This window comes from Eulemur rufifrons, chromosome 1 (genome assembly GCF_041146395.1).
Source record: "Eulemur rufifrons isolate Redbay chromosome 1, OSU_ERuf_1, whole genome shotgun sequence".
Lineage (NCBI taxonomy): Eukaryota > Metazoa > Chordata > Mammalia > Primates > Lemuridae > Eulemur > Eulemur rufifrons.
The window spans coordinates 24,974,051-24,995,714 of record NC_090983.1 but is presented as its reverse complement, the minus strand read 5'-3'; the positions used below and the strand labels follow the sequence as shown (position 1 = coordinate 24,995,714).

At 34.9% G+C, this 21,664-nt stretch overlaps 1 protein-coding gene across 4 annotated transcripts in view; it reads left to right on the top strand.

The window, feature by feature from the left end:
* Positions 1–250: 250 nt before the first annotated feature.
* MAP2 (microtubule associated protein 2) overlaps positions 251–21,664 on the top strand; it is a 270,401-nt gene continuing 248,987 nt past the window's right edge. For all 4 annotated transcript variants that reach the window (XM_069467738.1, XM_069467728.1, XM_069467718.1 and 1 more), the window contains exon 1: positions 251–285. The gene's annotated coding sequence lies outside the window, so the exon portion shown is untranslated. The remainder of the gene's footprint in view (positions 286–21,664) is intronic.

The following is a 21,664-nucleotide window of genomic DNA, read 5'->3' as shown; positions in this document are numbered from 1 at the left end:
GGGCGGCCGCGCGGGCAGCCGGCGGCTGGGGCTCCGCGCTCAGACGGGGACGGGCGCTCGGGCTGCACGGGCTCTGGGCAGCAGCAGCAGCAGCAGCAGCATCCTCTCTTTCTTTCCTTCCCTTCAGCTTCTTTCTCTTCCTTCTCCTTCTTCCCCCTACCCCCCACCCCTTCTTCCCCTAACCCGCCTTCCCTTTTACTTCGTCTGCGGAGAGCGTGAGCTCTTCAAGTCCGTGAGCTGCGGCAGCTGCGACCGCTCGCCGGTGCATCCAGTTTCTGCGCGCAGGTAAGAGATACGTCCCCACCTCTGCCTCTATTTAGGGCGCCTCTCCTTCTGCCTCGGTCTCTGTATAGAGGGAGCCTCAGCCAGGAAAGAGACGGGTGTGGGGAGGGGGTTGCGTCTCGTCCTCTGTGACTTGGGAGCAGGCAGTTTGGGGGCTGGCCGAGCTGACCGGTCGTGCACCTGGCGGAAGCTCCGGGCCTGGCTCTCCAGGAGTCACTACGGAGCCAGGGACCGGACGCTGGTACCTGGGCTCTGTATTTGTAGAAGAGCGAGTGACCTTGTTAGGTACCACTTTGAAAGGACTATAAACTTACGATCAGGTTAGAATGTGTGCTGAAAGCTAATATTACCTGAACTGTGGAAGGAAGGAAATCCACAAATATAGTGGATAAGAGGAATTCGAGGTAGAGAATGTTTTTGTCCACCCAGTTGCAGAGAGCTGCACACTGCCGAATGAGTGAGGCGAGCCTTGTCAAATTCAAATCATTTTTTTTCCCTGTAATTCCTCCAGAAACAGCTGGGAGAAGAGGACTCATAAATATTTATAATTTTAGGAAAATGAAAAATCCATGTCTGATCGTGTTGGAGGGCGGGGCACAAAGAAATGAGTCTGCTTGAGCTTGGGCTTCTATGTAGTCTTTTTTTCTTTTTAAATGATGAGGGTAGAAAGCTGCATCTACACTACATCTATTCTTTTCTTCTTTTTCTTTATAAAAGGCTTTTCTGGGGGGCCTGCAGTGGTGGCTGCCTCCCTTCCCCACCCTCATCTTTTGTTTAAAGATGGAAATTTCAAGAAAGAGTGTGTGAGGGGCTAGGAGTGGGGAGGTGTATGTTTGGGTGTGTGTGCGGGAGGAGGGGCAGTAAAGAGGATGAAGACAGATAAAAACATCCTTAAAAACTGGAAATCGGTGATATTCTGCCTGGCATTGGGGATTCAGGATTTTGTCAGAAAATAAAAAGCTTCCATTAGCAACAAGCTCGCTCGTGACAATTGTGTACCATCTGTTCTAAGACCGTAGTACAATGCCTCCAGGACATAGACCGTTTAAAATTGAGTCGGTGTGAAGGGTTTTTGTTTAAATGCATACACATACACGTATACACACACGTATATAATACACTAGATACGTGGTACAAGACGAAGTGGATACTTAAAAGACAGATCTTTTTATCTTTGAGGGCTTGGAAAATACGTTGTGAATGAAATCTGTAGCGCAAGACAAAGTATTGTTAGGTGATATATAATTTCGGGTGTGAGGCAAAGGGATTGATGAGTGTTGGTAAGGAATTAAATGTTAAAGATATAATTATTTTAAAATGATCAGTCTGGGAGAGGAAAGGACTGCAAGCTGAAATTGAGGTTTGCAGCCACAGTGAGGCGATGGAGAACAAAGCCTTTTATGTGAGCCACATCATGCAAAATGTCCCAAGCATGAGCTGCAGGTACCAGCCTAGTTCAAACGCGTAGCTCTGCCAGACTGTCATTTCACTGTGGGAAATTATATATTTTTTTGGCAGTCAAAATAGATTAATAAATAGAAGCCATTTAGAACGTTTTTGATTTTATGCCCAAGAGGAAGATTACAGTCTTTCATTTGCATGTAACACACAAAAAACCACACTCCTTTAACTGAGCAATAGGTATCTGTATTTTGGTAGAAATCCTTATGAATTTGTTAAATCATGGGTTTACATCTGCATTCATGATTTGCATATTATCAGAGCCATATGGCTTTAGAATCAGAGGTACATGCTATTTATCTGCTTTATTTATGTGGTTTATTTTAATTTTTCATATTTTACAGTTTGCTGTATTATTTAATTTCCAAAGTTTTCTTTTTTTAACCATGAGCATATTTTTTTAACATACATATGGATGTCTATTAATTTAAAAATAGAGCTTCCTTTTAAAAAATAAATTTTAATTATATTATTATTTATTTTCTTTGTTTCTCTCCTCCCCTAATTATTTCCCTCTTCTTATCAAATAGCCTGTTTCTTTTTAGCTGTGCCTGCACTTCTTTAGGGCTTCTAGTTATATCTACACTACTATAGCAGAGCCAGTGTTCTCTGGAATTTTGAATTTAGGATTTGTTCATTCTCTGCAGCAACTCTCTCTCAGGATGACTTGTTTACAGCACCTTCTCAGGGAGGAGAGGAAGAAAGAATGTGCTGAAAGAGCATGACCCAGTGAAACCGGCACAGTCATTACCTCATCATAGTAGGTACTTTAGATTCATTGAGAGGGCAGGCATCCTCTCAGTGGAAACCAAACACCAGGAGCACACCCATCTCACGGCAAAAGGCTTTCCCTTCCCGTAGCTGTCTGTACTAATGTTGCTCTGCTGAGGTTAAAGGGATATTTTCTCTTTTATGTATTTCTTTTCAGGGATCTTGAACTTGGTCAGAAGTATGCAGCCAGAAATGAAACTTGGCAAAGAGTCCTCTAAGCCTGAAGGAATAATTTCATTCTTTTACCCCTTTTGGTTTAAACCAATTTGCAAATTTCCTAAACGTCAGAAGGGAAGAGGAAGAAAAATGCGTGTTGGTGTATTTTTACATATTTTCTTATGGCACACATATTTTGTGTTGAATTTTACTGGCAGTTAGGTAGCAGACTGGACTGTTATGCTTTTGACAAATATAGTTGCACTATTGCCATTTAAAATTAAATATTTATTACCTTTGCTTACGTGACAATAGATACATCCCTAAATGATTCATTAATGTCCACGTGAGACCAACCATATAAACTGACCTGGGGATTTTAGTATTCGAGTTGGTAACTCTGATTATTGAATTCTTTTCAATACTTAATTTCCTCCTAAAAGGTTAAAATAAAGAATCTGAAATAATGGTTACAGTAGAAGATAACACCATCTCCAGATCAATACTATACTCCTTAATGCTAAAAGTAGTCATTTAGGTAAGTCTTTAGTAAATACATGAACATGAAGATAACAGTTTTGAAACAATCACATGTTCTTTTGTCTCTGGTATAGATGAGTCAAAGATGCTAATAAACTCTTTGCATCATATTTTATTCAGATATGTTAATTTTTTTTTTTTTTTTTTTTTTTTTTTTTTTTTTTGAGACAGAGTCTCTCTCTATTGCCCAGGCTAGAGTGAGTGCCGTGGCGTCAGCCTAGCTCACAGCAACCTCAAACTCCTGAGCTCAAGGGATCCTCCTGTCTCAGCCTCCCGAGTAGCTGGGACTACAGGCATGCACCACCATGCCCGGCTAATTTTTTCTATATATATTTTTAGCTGTCCATATATAATTTCTTTCTATTTTTAGTAGAGATGGGGTCTCGCTCTTGCTCAGGCTGGTCTCGAACTCCCGAGCTCAAACGATCCGCCCACCTCGGCCTCCCAGAGTGCTAGGATTACAGGCGTGAGCCACCGCGCCCGGCCCAGATATGTTAATTTATTTTGCTACTTTTATTCTTTCTATATCTTTAGTATTGCCATTTTCTTGATCTACTCAATCTAGACCTTTTCATGTAAGGACAATATTTTGATCATTTCATCATTTTTTTCCCTTTACACCATTCTTTTTAATTTGATATTTGAATGTCAGAATTATTGTTCTCTAGATATTTTGGTTTCGATACTGTTACTCTCTGATGCAAATTTGGCCTTTACCTTTCATTTAGGAGAGCCCTTATTCCCATTTATTTATTTATTTATTTATTCCTTATAGGAAACAACTTTTAATATTCTCAAAGAATTATCAGTCCTAGGAATTGATTCCAGGCACCAGAAGCAGTTAATAGACTACATATTAAAATGTGGTACCCAAAAGGCCAAAATGAAAGGAAAGGGTCTGTGTGAAAGTTTGGGTGGGCATGTGAATATAGAGGAAGATGACAAATGAAAGCAAATTTTCAACTGTTAATATATAGTTATCCATGTAGGATAGAAATGAGCCTTTGTGTAAGTGGGTGGAGAGGGAAGAAATCTGGTTTGTTTTTCTACCTCAGCATAATATTTTGTCCCCTTCCCTCTCCTGTCATTATTTTGAACTAAAGTCATGGGTGTGTCCTTGTAAAAATTATACAAAGTGCTCACTGGAAGCAGTTCTGTAGTGACTTATGTGAATTAAAAATTTTTAAAACAATGTGAACACAATTAGTTCACTTTTTATGAAAAACGTCTTGGATCTAATCTTGAACATTGATCTTTCCTGTTCAAGAGATATACTTTCCTTTGAGTGTTAGTACTCTGTGATACTTTTTCCTTACCATGTTAGTAAAATTTCATGGACATTTAGACAAAATAAAAAGCTCCAATGAAAATATAGCCTGTTGTTCTTATTGAAATTCATTTTCCATTATATCTGTATTTCTCATTTAACATGAAGTATTGTGCTAACTTCTCCTCTTTCTCAAGGCTCTTTATCCCTATCTTGTTTCTTTCTTTGAACTTGCCTTTTATATCTCCTAGGCAGGAACAATCTTTTCTTCACATACCAATTTTTGGTAATGCATCCTACCTCAAAAAGATTTTTCCAAATCAGAAAGAAAAGTTACTACTTTATTTCTCTCCATTAATTTGTATCCAAGTTTATTTCCTTATTTTATAGATAGTTACTCATCTCAGTGTGTCCTCACTAGCCTTCTTTAAATTACTTTAAAGAAATTCTGCAGGCAAAAATGGTACATCTATATAACTAATTTTTTCAAAATGAAAAATTTGATTAGCCAACTGATATTTTATTATTTTATTCAGCTGACACCAAATAAAATGGTTTGACCAGTTTTTTTTTTTTAATTCAGTTCACTAGTAAAGTGATTATGTGTCAGGCAGTCCATTGTCTTAATTTTATGCTAGTTAACTGATTCCATTGATATATACCTAATAAGTTGAGTATGAACTACTGTATGATCAATTAGTAAATGTTAAACTTAATTAATTTAATTTTAAGTAAAATGTTCCTAATTACATTACTCTGTACAACATTATCATCAGACATCTTGAATCTACCTCAAAATGATCATAAAACATAGTGCTTGATTATCCATGTATATATTTCATCATTTAACTGTCTAGGTCCTTTATAGCTAAAGCAAAATCCCAAGTAAATATGCAAACAGACTTCATTTGTTTGAGACAGAATAATCATTCCAATATGAACCCTTTCCATTTATTTAAGTAGTAATGGATTTATAGGTGGCTACTGGATTGTATTGTAAAAATTGTAATAGTACTGCTTTGTATTGTTAATAGATGGCACTAAAATTCTATAATGAATTGGTATGAGAAAGTGTTTATTAATCTTATGAACTAGAAAGAATACTGCAGCATCATTTTGATTGGCATTAGAGCAATTAAATAATGCTCAGCTTTGAAATTTTACTATTTTATTTGGGTATTTTACTTCTCAAAATTATAATTTAGTCTTTCCTTAAGAGTATACATTTTTGAGGAGAACAATATTTTAAACAATATACTGCCCATTTTGTATTGGTGTTTATGTGAGACACTACGTTCTTCGGCCCACTTTGAAAAACAAGCAAAAAGGTTTTTAGGATTCAGTTATGCATTCTTTTTATTTTAACATGTCATCTAAATAGCTAGGAAAAGATCTGATTCTTTAATTTGCTACATGTACTTATTATTTATTGTTTAAACAAAAATTTTCAGTGTGTAGCATGTAATTTTTTTGCTCAGTAGATAAGAACATGAAATCATAGCATCTATAACAACTTATTAGTCCACCAATTTTGTCTACTTTGTTTTTCATAAAGGGCTAACATAATGGTGGTGGTGGTGGTGGTGGTGGTGGTGGTGGTGTGTGTGTGTGTAATTATCTTCTAAGACAGAATTAGCCTTTTATATATTTGCTGTTTTCATAGTTGAGATCAATTTGTTATGCAACAAGTTGATTTAAAGAAAATTAAAAACTATGCTATGCAGTTCCACATGAAAACACTTCGTATTAAATACAATTTTATAGGAAAAAACAACGATATATGTATTCACTAATAAAATCTACTTAGGTAAATTTCAAAGTATTACTGTATTTTTCTATCTGAAGCAACATAGTCCAGATTCCATTGTTCATTATTGAAATCAAATAGTAAAGCTAAATCTTGTGCTCAAGATCAGGGCATCTGTATGTTGATCAAAATGTCCTGAGTTGAAATACTGGCTACTTAAATTTATCTTTTAAGAAGTGCAGGTGGCACTGCTTTTATATCAAAAATGCAGGTTATCTTCATTTAGATAGCAGAAGCCAGGACTGATGCAACTTTAAGAATTTTGCTGTCACAAAAACATGAAATACTAAGCATTCTATTGAAAGCTGAATTTCTTATAAAACAAGAAAACAACTATGACCTGGGGTTTATTTAAATTGGTTTTGGCCATTGCTTCTCAAAGTTTGCCTCATTCCTAGATTGCGGAATGTAAATTATTATAGAACATTGAGTAGCCTTTGGTGAAACTGAGCAGTTTTATTTTTGTTTTTGTTTGTTTAAGTTCTTAAAGCTTTAAAACTCAATCACCAATTCCATGATTTTTGTTTCTTTTGTTTTCAGTAGGACCACATTAAATATGAGTGGTCAATATCAAAATTGGAAGTTAGGAAAGCTTTGCACAATCTTGGACATTCTTATTCTTTTATTTCAGCCCTTTCCCTAAGGGTATCATGAGCGTTTGTAATAAGAAAAGTTTTCCACTAAAATAATTGTTATAGAAAATGGGTAAACTGATTTTTTAAAAAATATATTTTTTTTACTTCCTAATATATGTATAGTTTATGTAATAAAGTAGTTCTTTGTAGCCCTATTAATTATTGGCTTAAGGGAATTGTGTGCTTACGTATCTGGAAACAAAAAATGCCTTTAAATGCATTCTTTGTATAATGAATGAATGAATTTTTTAAATTGACAAATGGACTTTGTGTATTATGAAATGTATTCTTTACTTCTGTGCCTCTGCACCATCACCGAGGGGGCATCGATTCTCAAGTCTTGCTGGTTATATATGAATTACAGGATGTTTGATGAGGAAGAGGGGCTGCCAAGAGCAAATGTGAACCGCTGGAGTACCTACAAGTAAACTGGGACAGAGCAGTTAAGTGACTTTCCTAAGGTAGTGAGTAGTGGAACTGGGCCTGAGACCCAGTAATTCAGTCTCAAACTCATGCTTGGTAAGAGGTGCCATTGAAGACTCATCTCATTCTCACTCTCTATTTCCTATTCTGATTGTATTTCTGTTGTCTGAGCTAAGGGTGGAGTGAGACAGCAGTCACACCTACCCAACTTTGTGACTCAACTGTGACTTTCACATGAATATAAAACAGGGAAGGGCTCAGAATTCCGGGGCCATTCCAACCAGCATAGTACTGAAAGCACTGAGACTAAATCTGATCCAGGAAACACAAGACTCCTGCTCCAGGGCCATTCCTGTGGTTTGGATCTCTTAGGATAGAAGTGTAAACTCTGGGGATGTGTGCCCAGTCTCAAGGGACTTGGAAAGCCAAGGAGATTTTCTCTGAGCTTGAACTCTCCATACTGATGCTTCCAGATTGATTGAGTCTGTGTTTAAACTTGGTTCTACGTAGGAGGGAAATCCAACAAAAATAGCCAGGTTGAACACTTTTTCTGATCTATAGCACCATGACATTTTTTCAAAAAACACTTTCCTTTTGTGTTTTCCGCAACTTTCACGTTTCTAGCTAAAAGGAAGGGAACTAGAAAGGCTGTGGGCCTCTGCGTCTGTTTCCCGCTTACCTTCCCACTCTTGTGTGCCTTTCTGACTCGTGTGCCTTTCCGTTTCTCTGCTTACAGTGCTCCATCCCTCGTTTTTTTTTTTTTTACTTCTTCCAAGGAGACAGCAAATTAAATAAGAATTGGGTGTTGCTATGGTTACTGTGTTCAGTGGAGCTTCACCTGCACCCACACTGCTTAGGAATTATTGAGTCTTTAGTTGACAAATATTTGAAAGGCATGAAAAGCATCTTGGAGGAAAGAAATTAAGCAGAAACCATGCTTAATTATTTAAAGAGAAACATATTCCTAGTTGCTGAAAACTGAAACTATACCACTATCTAGAGAGTGAAAGAATCCTAATGTCACTATTCTGTTAGAGAATGCCATATAGTATGTCATAATTCTCAAGATGAACATGTTTAATCATCCATCAGAATTGGAGTGACTGTTTTATCACTGAGTAGATGAAACAATTTCTTATGATATTTTCCACATACATTGGTGAAAGAATTGGTTGTCCATTTTGTCTTCCCCTGAAATGTCTTTATTTAGAGCCATAAATACAGGGAAAAAATATCTTAATTATACATCAGGAATCAATTCTTCTAAGTGCAGATCTTTTAAAATAAGCTGTTTTATATTCTTTCTCTTAGATGTGGTTTATTTTGACAATCTGAAAATTTAAATGATCTGTAAAGAGTTAAAATAATACCTTTTAGTAAATGATGTTCTTAATTGGGAAGGATTCACACTCTGTTTCTCTTCCACTTGAAGATCAAGGTAGAATGCCCTAAGCATTTCTTAGATCATGGCCCATGATTCATTTTTTTAAATTTATTTAACAAGTGGTTATTGGGACCCTAGTATACTGTAGATACATTTCTGAATGTGGAGGATATCAGAACAAACCATACAAATTCTGTCCTCATGGGGCTAACATTATAGTAGCAGGAGAAATAAATTAACAAGTAAAACAATAAATGAGTGAACATTTCAGACAAAAATAAATGCAATAGGGAATATACAATAAAAACATGATAGAGCTTGGCTGGAGTGGGATAGGCTGCCTTTGGAGGTATAAGGAATGAGAAGTAGCCAGCCACAGGAATAGCTGAAAGAAGAGCTTCCAAGTCAGAGGCAATAGCCTCAAAACAGAGAGAAGCCTGGCATATTTGAGAAATAGAAGGCCAATGACGTTGAAGTCTAATGAAGATGGTAGAGGGTCATGGGACAGTAGGTAAGAGGAGAAGGCAGATATCAGGCCATATGGGTCCTCTTGACCATGACAAAGGGTTTGCCTTTTATTTGACTTACAGAGTATTTTTGAGGTTATAAAAGCAGAATTTTTTGAGAATTTCATAAAAGCTTTCAAAGAGTAATTATATTTTCTAAATCCCCATAGATATATCTGTATCTTATTCAGCAATGTGTTAAATCATAAGAGAGGAATAATTTAGAAAATCAGAAATCAATGGTGGAAACAAGAGGCAATTTTCATTAACCTGATCTAACAGTGCTGTAATGTAACTCGAATTGTATCATTTTCTTTGGCTGTTGGAGAATTTCACATACTCATTAGGGATACAAGACATACAACTAGTGTTAAAAAGAACATAATGCACAAAAACATAAATGGTAAAAAATTGTATGTCCTATAAGTTCTATGTAAATTCAGAGGAGGGAGATTTGTCACCATGTGCCAAATGAAACATACCATGTGGGAAGTAGCACGTGGGTCGTAAAGTAGCTGAGTTTGGAAACTGCATCTAGGTAGGACAGTTGCATCAGCAAAGGCATGAGGTGACAATGAGCAAAGCAAACCAAGTTCCTTTTGGAGAAGAGTGGCATGGATGGGTTTCATCATAAGGCCATCGGCGTCAATGAAGGATGTTGACCAGGGGAATGGCATGAAGAATGTGATGTATTCATATTAGCAAGACAAATCTGAGGGGAGATAATGGCAGGTCTAGAATTCCTACGTATGGTGTGCCATAGACACACCAACCTATTTAGAGTGGGAGACTAAGAGACTTGTTTAGAATCTAAGTTTGCGGATATTTTCACACACAATTATGAAAATCTGAATACAAAAGAATGGAAGTGTGTGATGCTGATGGAGATGGGGTGAGAGTCAGAAGCCATGAAGAAATGTAGTCAAACGTTGAAAAATACAGGCTCCTATTGGAGTTATGTGATGTGCATGCTAAGTATATATTATTAAAAGGACAGTGACATTGGAAAATAAAGCAAAAGCATGAGGAGTAATTTCTACTTAATTCCTTCAGATTTCTAGGCTATACTGGAAATGGAATTCATGAGTTGACAAATTAACTTAATAAACAGTTATTTAAAATCAATTATGTGTGTGCATATATATGCACACCCAGTGATACACAAGTTAGCATATTATCTTTCAAAAGATTAAAACACATTTTTGTTATTTATTTCTAATTTTAAAGAATTACATCAAAAAGTATTTAATATTTTTATAGTTAATATTATATGGTAGGGATTGGCAAGCTATTTTATTGAAGGGCGAGATAGAAAATTTTTTATGGTTTGTGGGCCCCAGATAGTCTCCATCGTAATTACTCAGCTCTGCTGTTATAGCAAGAAAGCAGCCATAAATAATATGTAAACAAATGGGCATTGCGATGTTCCAATAAAACTTTATTTACAAACACAGGTGACAGTCACATTTACCCTTTGGACTGTAGTTTTCCACCACCTGGCATATATTTTCATGGTTGAACATGAATTCATAAAATACTTTTAAAATTATAAGAACCATACTTATAAAAGGTCAGAAATCCATGAAGACTATGTAAAGACAATAGTTATATGTTTTGTTTTATGAACACCCATGGGTGGAATTTTAGATTTCTCTCAAGTCAGAGCATATTAGAAACTGGAGATTTTTTCCTACACCATTAGCTTGGTAGTTTTATCATATGGCTACTAGCTGTGTTTCCATTTTTTTCTTGGCCTTTAGTAGTCTAAGAATAAATTTGTGTCCCCCTTCAAGTAACTGTAGAACCTATACTGTACATTTCACATACTAACTTTTTCAAGCAATATTACCAGACCAGTATATTTACTTTCCAGAAGGAAAAAAAATGGTATGGCTTTTCAATCATATTCTACTATTGAATGAAGACAGATTAATTGCTCTTATTGTTTAGTTTCCACAACTGAAATAATTTTCTCAAAAATAAACTGTAACTTCTGTGTGAATGTGCTATTGAAGAACATTTATTAAATCTGTTAACCTTTGCACTCTTTAAAAAATGGGGTGGATTTGTTGCTTCTGAAACTTTTGCTGTGTTTGTTGTCACAAATGTCTTTCCAATGATTTTTCAACCCTCAGGACTCAGTGGTCCAGGGTAGGGAGATGCTGAGACCCAAGTATTTTCTCTCTTTTATAAATAAATGCACAATCATGAGAATATTCTGAAGATTATAATTCAGATAGTTAAGCACTATTCTCTTTCTCTCAATAATGCTACGTGAGATTTTTCTCACTTCAAACTAAAATTTAGTACTTACGATATAAGGAGCTATGAGTTTTGATTTTTTTCTTTGGTTTTACATACTCTCGTACAAAATGGTACCGTTGCCTTCTAATTTTAATAAGAGGTAGATATTGTTAATACATTGGAATTTTAAAAATTGGACTAATTTTAACTGTCCCATTAAACTAGTAGTGACATTGTTTGACTATTCCAGATATGGTATAATGGACAAGAGAGCTCTTCATATGACCATTAGCATGAAAAAAAGTTATCAATTAGATGAGACTTGATAATGATTCTTAGGCATAATCAATGGGAGTATCATGGGAAATGGCAATGTTCTTCTTTAAAAGTTAAGAAAAATAGATAGAAGAATACCATACAAGAAAAAGGTAAGTCATTAATATAAAGTCTCTAGTGGTCAGATAGTTAGTGGTTTATTCTACTTTATCAGTACTTGTATTTGAGATGAGTTGTTTCCCTGTGATCATTTTGTGTCATTTAGTCACAAAGAATTAGAAATTTAACAAGTTACATTTCAACAAAACTGGAACACATACTACATCTTGAGGGATGGGCCATAGGTATAGTCAGAGCCAGGTTTCATTAAATATCATCGCCCAGGCAAAATTGCACGGACAACACAGTTGACATGAGACTGTACTATTGTTATTGTAGTGAAATACATAAGGTATCTCAAATATGAGCAAGAAGGTAGCTTAAGTTAGTCATAATGAAAAGATGGCATATTTTGCTAAAGCAAATTCAATTTGAATTTCTCATGGCAAAAATATCATATTTTATTGTAGATATCAGTTATTTATGGAAGCAGTCTATAAATAAGGATGTAAATGGAGTATGCATATTTAACCTTGAGAATACCCTTTTTACTGTTTTAAAATAATTATTTCAAGGTAAAAATTGCTTAGGGTTTATGGGGTTACTTTTCCCATTATAAAACATTTCAAACACATAAGAGCAGCCACTAGAGATTTTGCAATAATTAAATAACCATGACTTTGTATCTTGTGATAAAATATATCAATAGTTTATTGTGTGAATAACACCATTGATTTTATTCAGCATCCTTTTTCTGGAAATATAATTAGGAAAGGACATTGAACAACCGCAATTGCCTTTCCACAATTATGGATCTCAGAGATTCTTAGATTTGAAGAGAAGGTTATATATGTATATGGAGAATCTACTCCCACCATTGAGCTGAGGAGCCCTGGTTTAGGCCAAGGCACATCTGGAAAATTCTTCTGTTCAGAAAAGTGCTGTTGGCTTAGGCAGAGTGGCACTTAATTCATGCCATTTCTGGACTCATGTCAGAGTCCTCAAGATGGAGTGAAAACCAAACTTACAATGACAGGGTTCTCTGGTGATCAGATTTACTATTACATATCATCTTCATAAAATCTAGGTATACATGTATTCAAAACACAAGATGTAGTTAACACCGAGACCATATTTCAAGTTTGACGTAACTGTATTATGTAATTATTTACAATATAAGCTAGTAATAGAATAAAAATAGACTTCCTATTAGAAAAATCTATACCAACTCTAATAAAAATTTCGATTTACACTTAAAATGATTTACTAATTTTATTCTGTCATTAAGTTAATAAAATTTAAAAATTAAACATTTGAAATTGTATATGAACATTATGATGACTCATCGTTGATGGTGTACCTAAAAAGTTTCTTCTCAATTTCTGAGGTTTGAGAGGATAAAATGGAGAGTAGAGGGGGGTATCATATCAATCACTTTGTATAACTCCAGTTTTATTCTGTGCTGTTATTTCTGTGTGCCCACATTGCTGCTTTGTTTTATTTGTCATTTATAAAACTACACACTTGTTTACCTAATTCCATGACTACATGTTATTGCTAAGGTCTACATTATTAATAGCTATCCTCCTTTGAACGAGGTGTCTAATGTGTGTGTGTGTGTGTGTGTGTGTGTTATTTACAAAAGACAACCTGCCTTTGCGTAGACTCATAAAGGAAGTACTAAAAAAGAATCTAAGTTCATGCCAAATTATGACCTCCATGGCCCTTGTTTCATTATCTTTAAAATTAGAACAGTTGCGAAAAGATCTCTCAAATTTCTGTTTTGTTTAGTTTTTGTTTCACATCCAAGAATCATGAAAGTCAAATTAAAACTGTCTTTTAGGGCAAAAATTTATTGTTTCTCAAAAAGTGGCAGAGAATGAACAAAATACTGTACACGTCACAATTATAGCTCCAAAGAGCAAGGCAATGTTGACAGGTGTACCATACATATGAGATGCTGATCACCTGTGTGTCACACCAGCCATTTGTAAATAGTTAAAAATGAAGCAACTGCTGCCCTTTTGAATATAAAGCTCAGCAATTTGTGAAATTTCAAGTCAGTGTTAAGTTATCCTGGTGGTTGGTACCAGGATATATGGTCTGAATAGACATAGGCAATGCACTGAATTTATTTGAAAGAGGATGTCAATGAAAATAACATCTTACCAACCTTTATTTGTTTTGTGGTTTGTTATAGTCCACAAAATAATTTTTTATTATGATAAGTTAAAAACTATTTATTACAGTGTGTTTAGATTTATCATTCTACATCACTGTATGTATGCCATGTACATTTTTATAGTTCACTTTTTAAATATTTATCTTTAAAAATTCAATAATTTCATGTATAAAGTAGGGTCATGAGACTGTAGGAACTAGATAATTTTTGTTTGTTTGTTAAGTACCTACAAGAATATTTTATTCTTACTTATTCATCATGATACTCCAATTGTGTGGATATACAGAGTGGTTAATAAATATTTTTAAATAAAGGAATGAACAGTTTTAGAAAAACAAGTTTAGAATCCCAAAAAGTTTAATAAAACTTGTTCAATCCTATGCCAAAAAGGAAATGCTGACTCCTTTTTTTGGATGACAAGATTTAAAGGAATCTATACCATTTCTTTGCCTAAAAACCAAAAAACAAAAAATAAAAACAACCAAATTCCATTTGTCCAAAATGTTCAATTTTTGCCTTTCACACAGAAAGCATATAACTCTGCCCTCTTACTGAGCCCTTGAGAAAGTCATTTGATTCTCTGGGCCTCAGTTTTCTAACCTACAAAATAAGAGGATAAATTTAATTTTCTTTAAGACTGTGTCCACTTTATGGTTGATTGAAAAGACATTGCATTAATTTACACTTTTACACAAATAGTTAATCACCTTAGCTAGCTATTCACTTAGCAAAGACTGCAGTAATTGAAATGCTGGACAGATAAGTTTTTTTATTAGGGAAAGCTGAATGTCATAAAGGAGGTTTGGAATTATGAGGCACCTTTCAGAGAAAACAAATCTACTCATTGTGAACACCTACTTTGCATTCAGCAGATGTTTATTAAGAACTGGTTATGAGCCCCCTACTGTGCTAAGCCATGTTAGCGTACAAAGAAAAAGACAATACTGCTTCCTTACCCTCTAGCAGCTTGTTACAGAGTTGAGGGAGACAGCCACCTCACATCCTTTCAGTAACTAAGCAGGCTATAGATAAACACTTATCACTAACTTAACAGGTTAAAAGCACTTGGGGGAGGAAACATGTATGTAATACCGTTAAATAAGTGCCAAATCTTAATTTTAATATATTCCCATAAATGATGATTTCAACACATAATCATATTACGACTTGGATCAAGGGTATCATATATATATTAAACTCATCATTTATGGCCATGTAGTGAAATGATGATTTTAACACATAACCGTATAAGTAATGATACACATAATCACAGCTATTGGAAAAATGATACTGACACAAGACTTTGGGAAGAGGGAGATAAAACTTTACATACTTTGTAGGTTATCCTCACCCTTCTTGTAGCTGGTGTGGTTTTAAAAAGAATTCTTTCTGAAAAAAATATTTTGCAATAGAAAAGCAATAAAATGTTTTTATTCACTAATATACATGATACGTTTTATTTCTTTGTGTAGTATGTCTTAAAAAGATTCATCAGACTTACTATGGATAAAAATTTGCTTTAAGTTTCTTGTGTGCAGATGACTATAAATATCCATTTAAATTCTCCGAGAATGCCTTCCACTTCAAATGTAAGTCCTTTGGCGGACATAATGCTTTGGAAAAGAAGGAAAGAAGGAGGTGTGCCCAAAGGATTTATTGTACTCTTTTTCAAAGTGCAGGCCAGCTGTTTTGGAACTAGAATTAAAATGTAAATTATCAAAGGGGAGTAATGAGAGCCATTCCTTTCAGACAATGCCCGGTGCAGTCAGAGTAAGGGAAGGATTTAGGGAGATTTCCTACTATGCACAAGTCACGAATGATGAAGTGAAAGGCTGGGAGGGAAGTGATTTACAAGGAACTAAGTGGACACAACCCACGGATTGTCTAGAACACTTAGCAGTTGAATTAATTGAGGAACGGGGCCTTCAATTCTGCTGGGCCTGAATCCAAATCACAAGATAACTGTGCATGGAACTTAGAAAGTCACTGCATCAGTACTATAGCAGGACTGTAAATTCAACTACAGTGCTGGCATGAATTGCATTTCAATTCATGTGGTTTTATGAATCAAAACAGAGGTCTTTTAGTACAATGCAGACAGTGCCACATGGGAACAAAATAGAAAAATTATGCATGAGTTTGGTTAGGATTTTCTATATTAATCGTAGGACAAAAACCCATAAAATCCTTCAAATTCAAGGATTTTTACAAATAAATTAGTTTCTATTATATGTTTGTTCAAATTTAAGTGCTTCAGAAAGGTCCAAATGTTCTAATCAAGGATATACATAAGTTCTTCAGATATATTCATTTGACTGTTCATGTTAAATCGTAGTGTTTAATGTCAGTCAGATGTCACAATTTTGTAATGAAGAAATAAAATGTCATTGAGGGGAAAAAACTGTAAATGTATTGATTTATAATTGATTTTTACACAACTGACCAATTAAATTGAGGGAGTAAATAACTTTAACTTTTAAAAATTGGGGAGTATAGGGGCCTTATACACATTGCTATGAAACATTGACCAATGATTTTGCCTTTTGTACCACCATAAAGATTATATGGGCTAGAGAACAATTTTCATAGTGTCCAAATGATTAAAGACCAGATTGTAGTTAATGGCTGAAATAATAAGTTTTATTAGCAAATAAATGTTTAATTACCAGCTTAAATTTTGGCATTATCCCCCCATCTCCTATCCCCAGTGTTTTGTTACGGTCCATGACTCTTCTTTCTATATACACTGTTACCGGTTAATCTTTTCCATTGTCTAAGTGGATGTAGCAACCATCTGCATTCGGACTACTTCCTGATTTGTATCTCCAGCTTGGGCTTCTTCCCACCCAACTGCCTGCCAGGTGGCTTCACTGGGGATCTGTAGGCACCTGAAACTCAATATGTTCATAATGAAACTTATTTTAACATCCACCCTACATTCCTCTGAGAGTCCCCATTTTAGGTCACGGAACTATTCCAAGTCAGAAACCAGAAGTCATCCTAGACTCCTAAGTATATTTCCTAAATATATATTTCTTGCAAATTTCTTTCCTTTTCATATCTACTCTCACTGAATTTGTTCTCTACTTTTTATCTGAAATATTGCATTTGATTTCCTTGCTTCTGATCTTTTTGAATTAAATTCATCTTTCTATGAGCCAAAGTGATCTTTCTAAACTGCAGATTTAACCAGATCACTCCTCTGTTTAAACTGCTTCCATCAGTATTAATATAGCATATAAAACCATGCAAATCTGGAAGCATGCTATCTTCTTCAATCTGATTTTCAGCCACTCCCTGCCTATATGTTTGGCCTCAGAAATAGCAAACTACTATAGTCTCTACACATTGCTTGCTCTATTCTTTCCATTATAGTTTTTTTTTTTCCTTTTTGGGTAGCTGCTTTAAATCTTTTAAAACCAGCTCAGCTTTTGTATTTCTATCCCACTGGATACTTAATACTTCTTGTAGGAAGCTATTATATTCATTTTTGTAAATCCATTTTCTAGTAGAGTGCCTGGCATATACTATCCACTAAATAACTGTTTGTTGAACTGAACAACAATGCTGGTTCATGGTTCTGCTTAGCTTTTGCTAGTGATTACTTTCATTAAATCAGTGTTTGGCTACTGCATTGTGTTTCCATCTAGGGAGCTAACCTCAGTCAAATACTTTATCATGCTTCCTTTTTTCTGCTCCCAGTCTCTTCCCCATCCACTCCCAAAGACCAGTTGTTCCATTATTATACCCCATCCTGGGTAAACTAAAGTCTCTCAGCCTCGGTGTCTGCACCTCTACTGTGGAGGTAATCCCTTTCTCAAAGGTTCTTGTGAGAGTTAACTGTGATGGGGAGCTTATGTAAAAATAGGTGGCACAATGTTAGGCACAGCATTGGAGGTCAGTATTCAGTGAATTCGTAAAAAATGAAGACTCAACATTTTCTAAAATGTTTCAATACTGCTATTGGAAAATGAAAATGATAAAGTGCTGATAGGAAAGAGATGAGTTAAAACTCTAACAAAGGAATGTGCAATGGGGCTCCGTTTCCACATTTGTCATCATTTGAATCCTTTACACTCAGCAAACCTCCAAGCAAAACCAGTTTTAAGAATATATTATTCAAGTACTGACAATGAATTATTATAAGATTTCCTTTGTATAATAATTATAATAAATATTTTGTTTCAATGACAGTGATACTTAGTATTTCATAAAGTCAACAAGGATGCCAGTATGCTTAAAATCTATATTGTTTTTTTTAGGTTAACTTAATTTAATAGCAATAAATTATTTACCAAATAGATTAACCATTAACATCAGCAAAGTGGTCAGAAGTTTATGGCATCTGTCTCAAGCCAGTGCAGGAAATTAGCACCTCCAAATTTTAGTCTTTTAAGTCTCCGGACCAAAATTTTCAATTGATGTCTATCTCATTCAATACTTTTTGTCTTTGCTCAAGGATTGATTTATACTACTCAGTCTCAATGAATAAGGAAATTAATGATTTATGCCAAAACATTACATAGGTGAACATTTTTTCAGTACTGATTAGTGTCTTGCAATTAGAAGGCTTGTATGATGACTATGTGGGACTGTCAAGTGAAATATAAACATACATTCCAATTACATCCAGCCAGTCACTGTCATTTATGGGGAGGTAGAGCTATTGGGGTAAAATTAGAACTCGGACTGGGTTGGTAGTTCCAATCAAGATCTGAAGTAAATTTTTGGCTACAGTTTAATAAAATTACTTTAAGATAGTTTGTTAGAGGGAAAATGAAAATTTAAGTATTATTCAGATCTCATTACAGTAACTACTACAGGAATATGTAAGTTATTTGTTTAATCTGTAATTTAATTATAATCAATATTTTTCAAACTGAGTCATTGAGACTTAGGTTTCTCGATTAAAAATTTTGATTGAGAGCAATTTTAAAGGGGTATTTTTTAAACCCTAAAAAATTTTATAAGATCCCACACTTTCAAAAAGAGCTGTTTGGTCATCACATTTAAAAATGTCTAAGTCAAGATGCTGTGATGATGGTTCATCATTATTACTCTGACGAAGACATGGGCCATCCTTTTTATTTGAATGCTACATGGTTTTTGCCTGATTCTATAGTCAATAAATATCTGAGGAATTATTTAGTCTTAACTCTTGGAATTAAAAAATATTATTTCTGGATCTCTGAGATTTTGGTTTCAAATCTATGAGAATATTCAGACCGTGGTACCTAATGACATAGTATCTTATTGGCTCCGCTTAAAAATGGGTCCCATATTTAGGTAATATTAAAAACCACTAATAAAGCACAATCCTATTCTCACACTCCTAATGGGCAATAGACACACCAAAATCTTGATTGCCTTCATGCTCTCAAGAAATAGGTTAAGTTCACCTTTATTTTTTTAAACTGACTCCATGGGATACACAGTGTAATTCTCTGCTTAGGCAATGGTGAAAGTGAATATCACATGAAAGTAAAAGCTACATCGTAATCAGTGTTAAGAATAGGTTGACAGAATATGGTTTCAGTGTTTGGGTTTTCTTAAAACCCTAAAGCTATGTGGCACAGGTTTTTCTGCAGAGAAATTGCAACACATTTAAAACTTATAGCCAAAAATGTGGGTGGAGGCAAGAGAAAAGTCGGTGTTCCTGTTTCTTATGGAAAATTAAAAATCACTCAGAACACAAGATCCTGTTGGGCACATAGATAAATCTGTATTAAGAGTAAGATGTCATTTTTATGTAACATCTTAACTACGGTGGCTTATTAAATACGATCAAGAGAATCATGTTCTACCAACAGGACCAAACTCGAGAATAATAGTCAGACGCATTGGCAAACCATTCAAACACCCACATCTTCCAGGAAAATTACTCATAATAGCAATTTGCATTGAGGTATTAAGCAGCATGTTTTAATAATATGTGGGCTTAAGCTCAACAAAGAAACATAGCAATTCTTTTCTTTTTGTCTAGAGACCATAAAACATACCATAACCTCGATGAACAAAAAGCCACATGTTTTATGGCAATCAAAACCTAAGTACCTATACTTCCTGCCCATTATAAAATACCATTTAAAAAAAAATCAATGTTCCATCACAAGGTTTACCTGCAAGGTGCCAAACAACAAATATTAGAAAATATTTAGATTTTAGGGAGTAATTATTTAAAATTACTCAATTTATTACTATGATATGATCATAATATGATTTTAGAAAAAAATACAATTATTTAAGAGAAGTGTCAGTTTTCATATAGTTTCTTACTTTTTATTAACTATAGTTCTATTCTTTGACTCAAATACATACATTGCTGAATGTGGTTCTGGCTTACCATACCTGATTTCTTTAGATTCATGTAGGCCATTAGTCAATAGTTTGACTATAGTTGTAATCAAGGTGTGCCTTGGATTTTTTCCTCCTTTGACCTAGCTTTAATATGACATTGCATATTCTATCCTTTTTATTAAAAAAGAAAGATCCCAAGGGTAGTTTGAATATATTTATCACCTCTACTCCCCACCGCCACCAATTTTGAAAAAAAATAGAGCCACTACATTAAATTATTACTGCTTTGGAAAGGTTGGGTATTTAATGAATAAAAATGAAGCGGACTTTAAATTTTAAATGGTGGAAAATTTTTGATTAACCTATAACTGCCTAGACATGAATGAGCCAAGGAAAAAATTTTATGGTAACACCAAAATCATCTAAAATTACATTATTCAAGTGGGTAGGAGGGAAAGGAGGTTCCAACTTGCTTTTTTCTCCACCCTATTATGAATAAGTACATCTTGGTTTTTTCAGAGTATGGGAATTTTTTTAAAATTGTGGAACCAATAATAGAGTCAAACAGCCTGCCACCTCACACCCTCCTACTGCTGTGTTTAAATTGAGTAAATGATGCAGATTTTGAAGACTTTGGCCCTCTGTTGACATTTAATTGGCCCATCCGAGTTCAGAATTAAAGAGCTGCATTTGTTTTTCAAAACTTCAAAGGTTTGACACTGTTACTTCAATAGCAGGTATTTCCCCAGATACTAGCTACTTAGGTATTTTAGATACTTCAAGACTACCTAGAACCTCTAAGGCCAAGAATTCTTTTCCTCTGGCATACCTCCAGCTTGCCACAGCCCACCTTTTGCTTTCTCTTTTTGGAACTAATGACTAGGTGAATATAGAAAAGCAGCAGGGCACTAGTTTTTCTCCCAGATCTGAGTTCTACATGGACATAAGATTGTGGTTTTCTTTGGTGGCTGGACTAAAACACCCTTTGTGTTCAGCTCCAAGTGACATTCCATTCAATTGATTATGGACTTTCTATTTTGTAAAAATATGGCTTTTTAGTGGCTCACATGCTTTCAAGTTTGATTGTAGGAAAGAGTTCACGTTCTTAAAACCACCAAATATTAGCTTACTGTGAACCACTGAAGTTTTGCTAGCCATATCTTCTTAAACTACCTGTTGTATGTCATGTTTGTCTGTTTGTTCTCAGAATTTCACCTTTATAGCTTTGCTAGGGCTAAAATATAGTATATTACTAACCTCAAGCTACTTCAATCTCCTTTACTAGCATCTTAGTAACAACTCTCTCATTCACATGGAGAAGTTCTTACAAAATT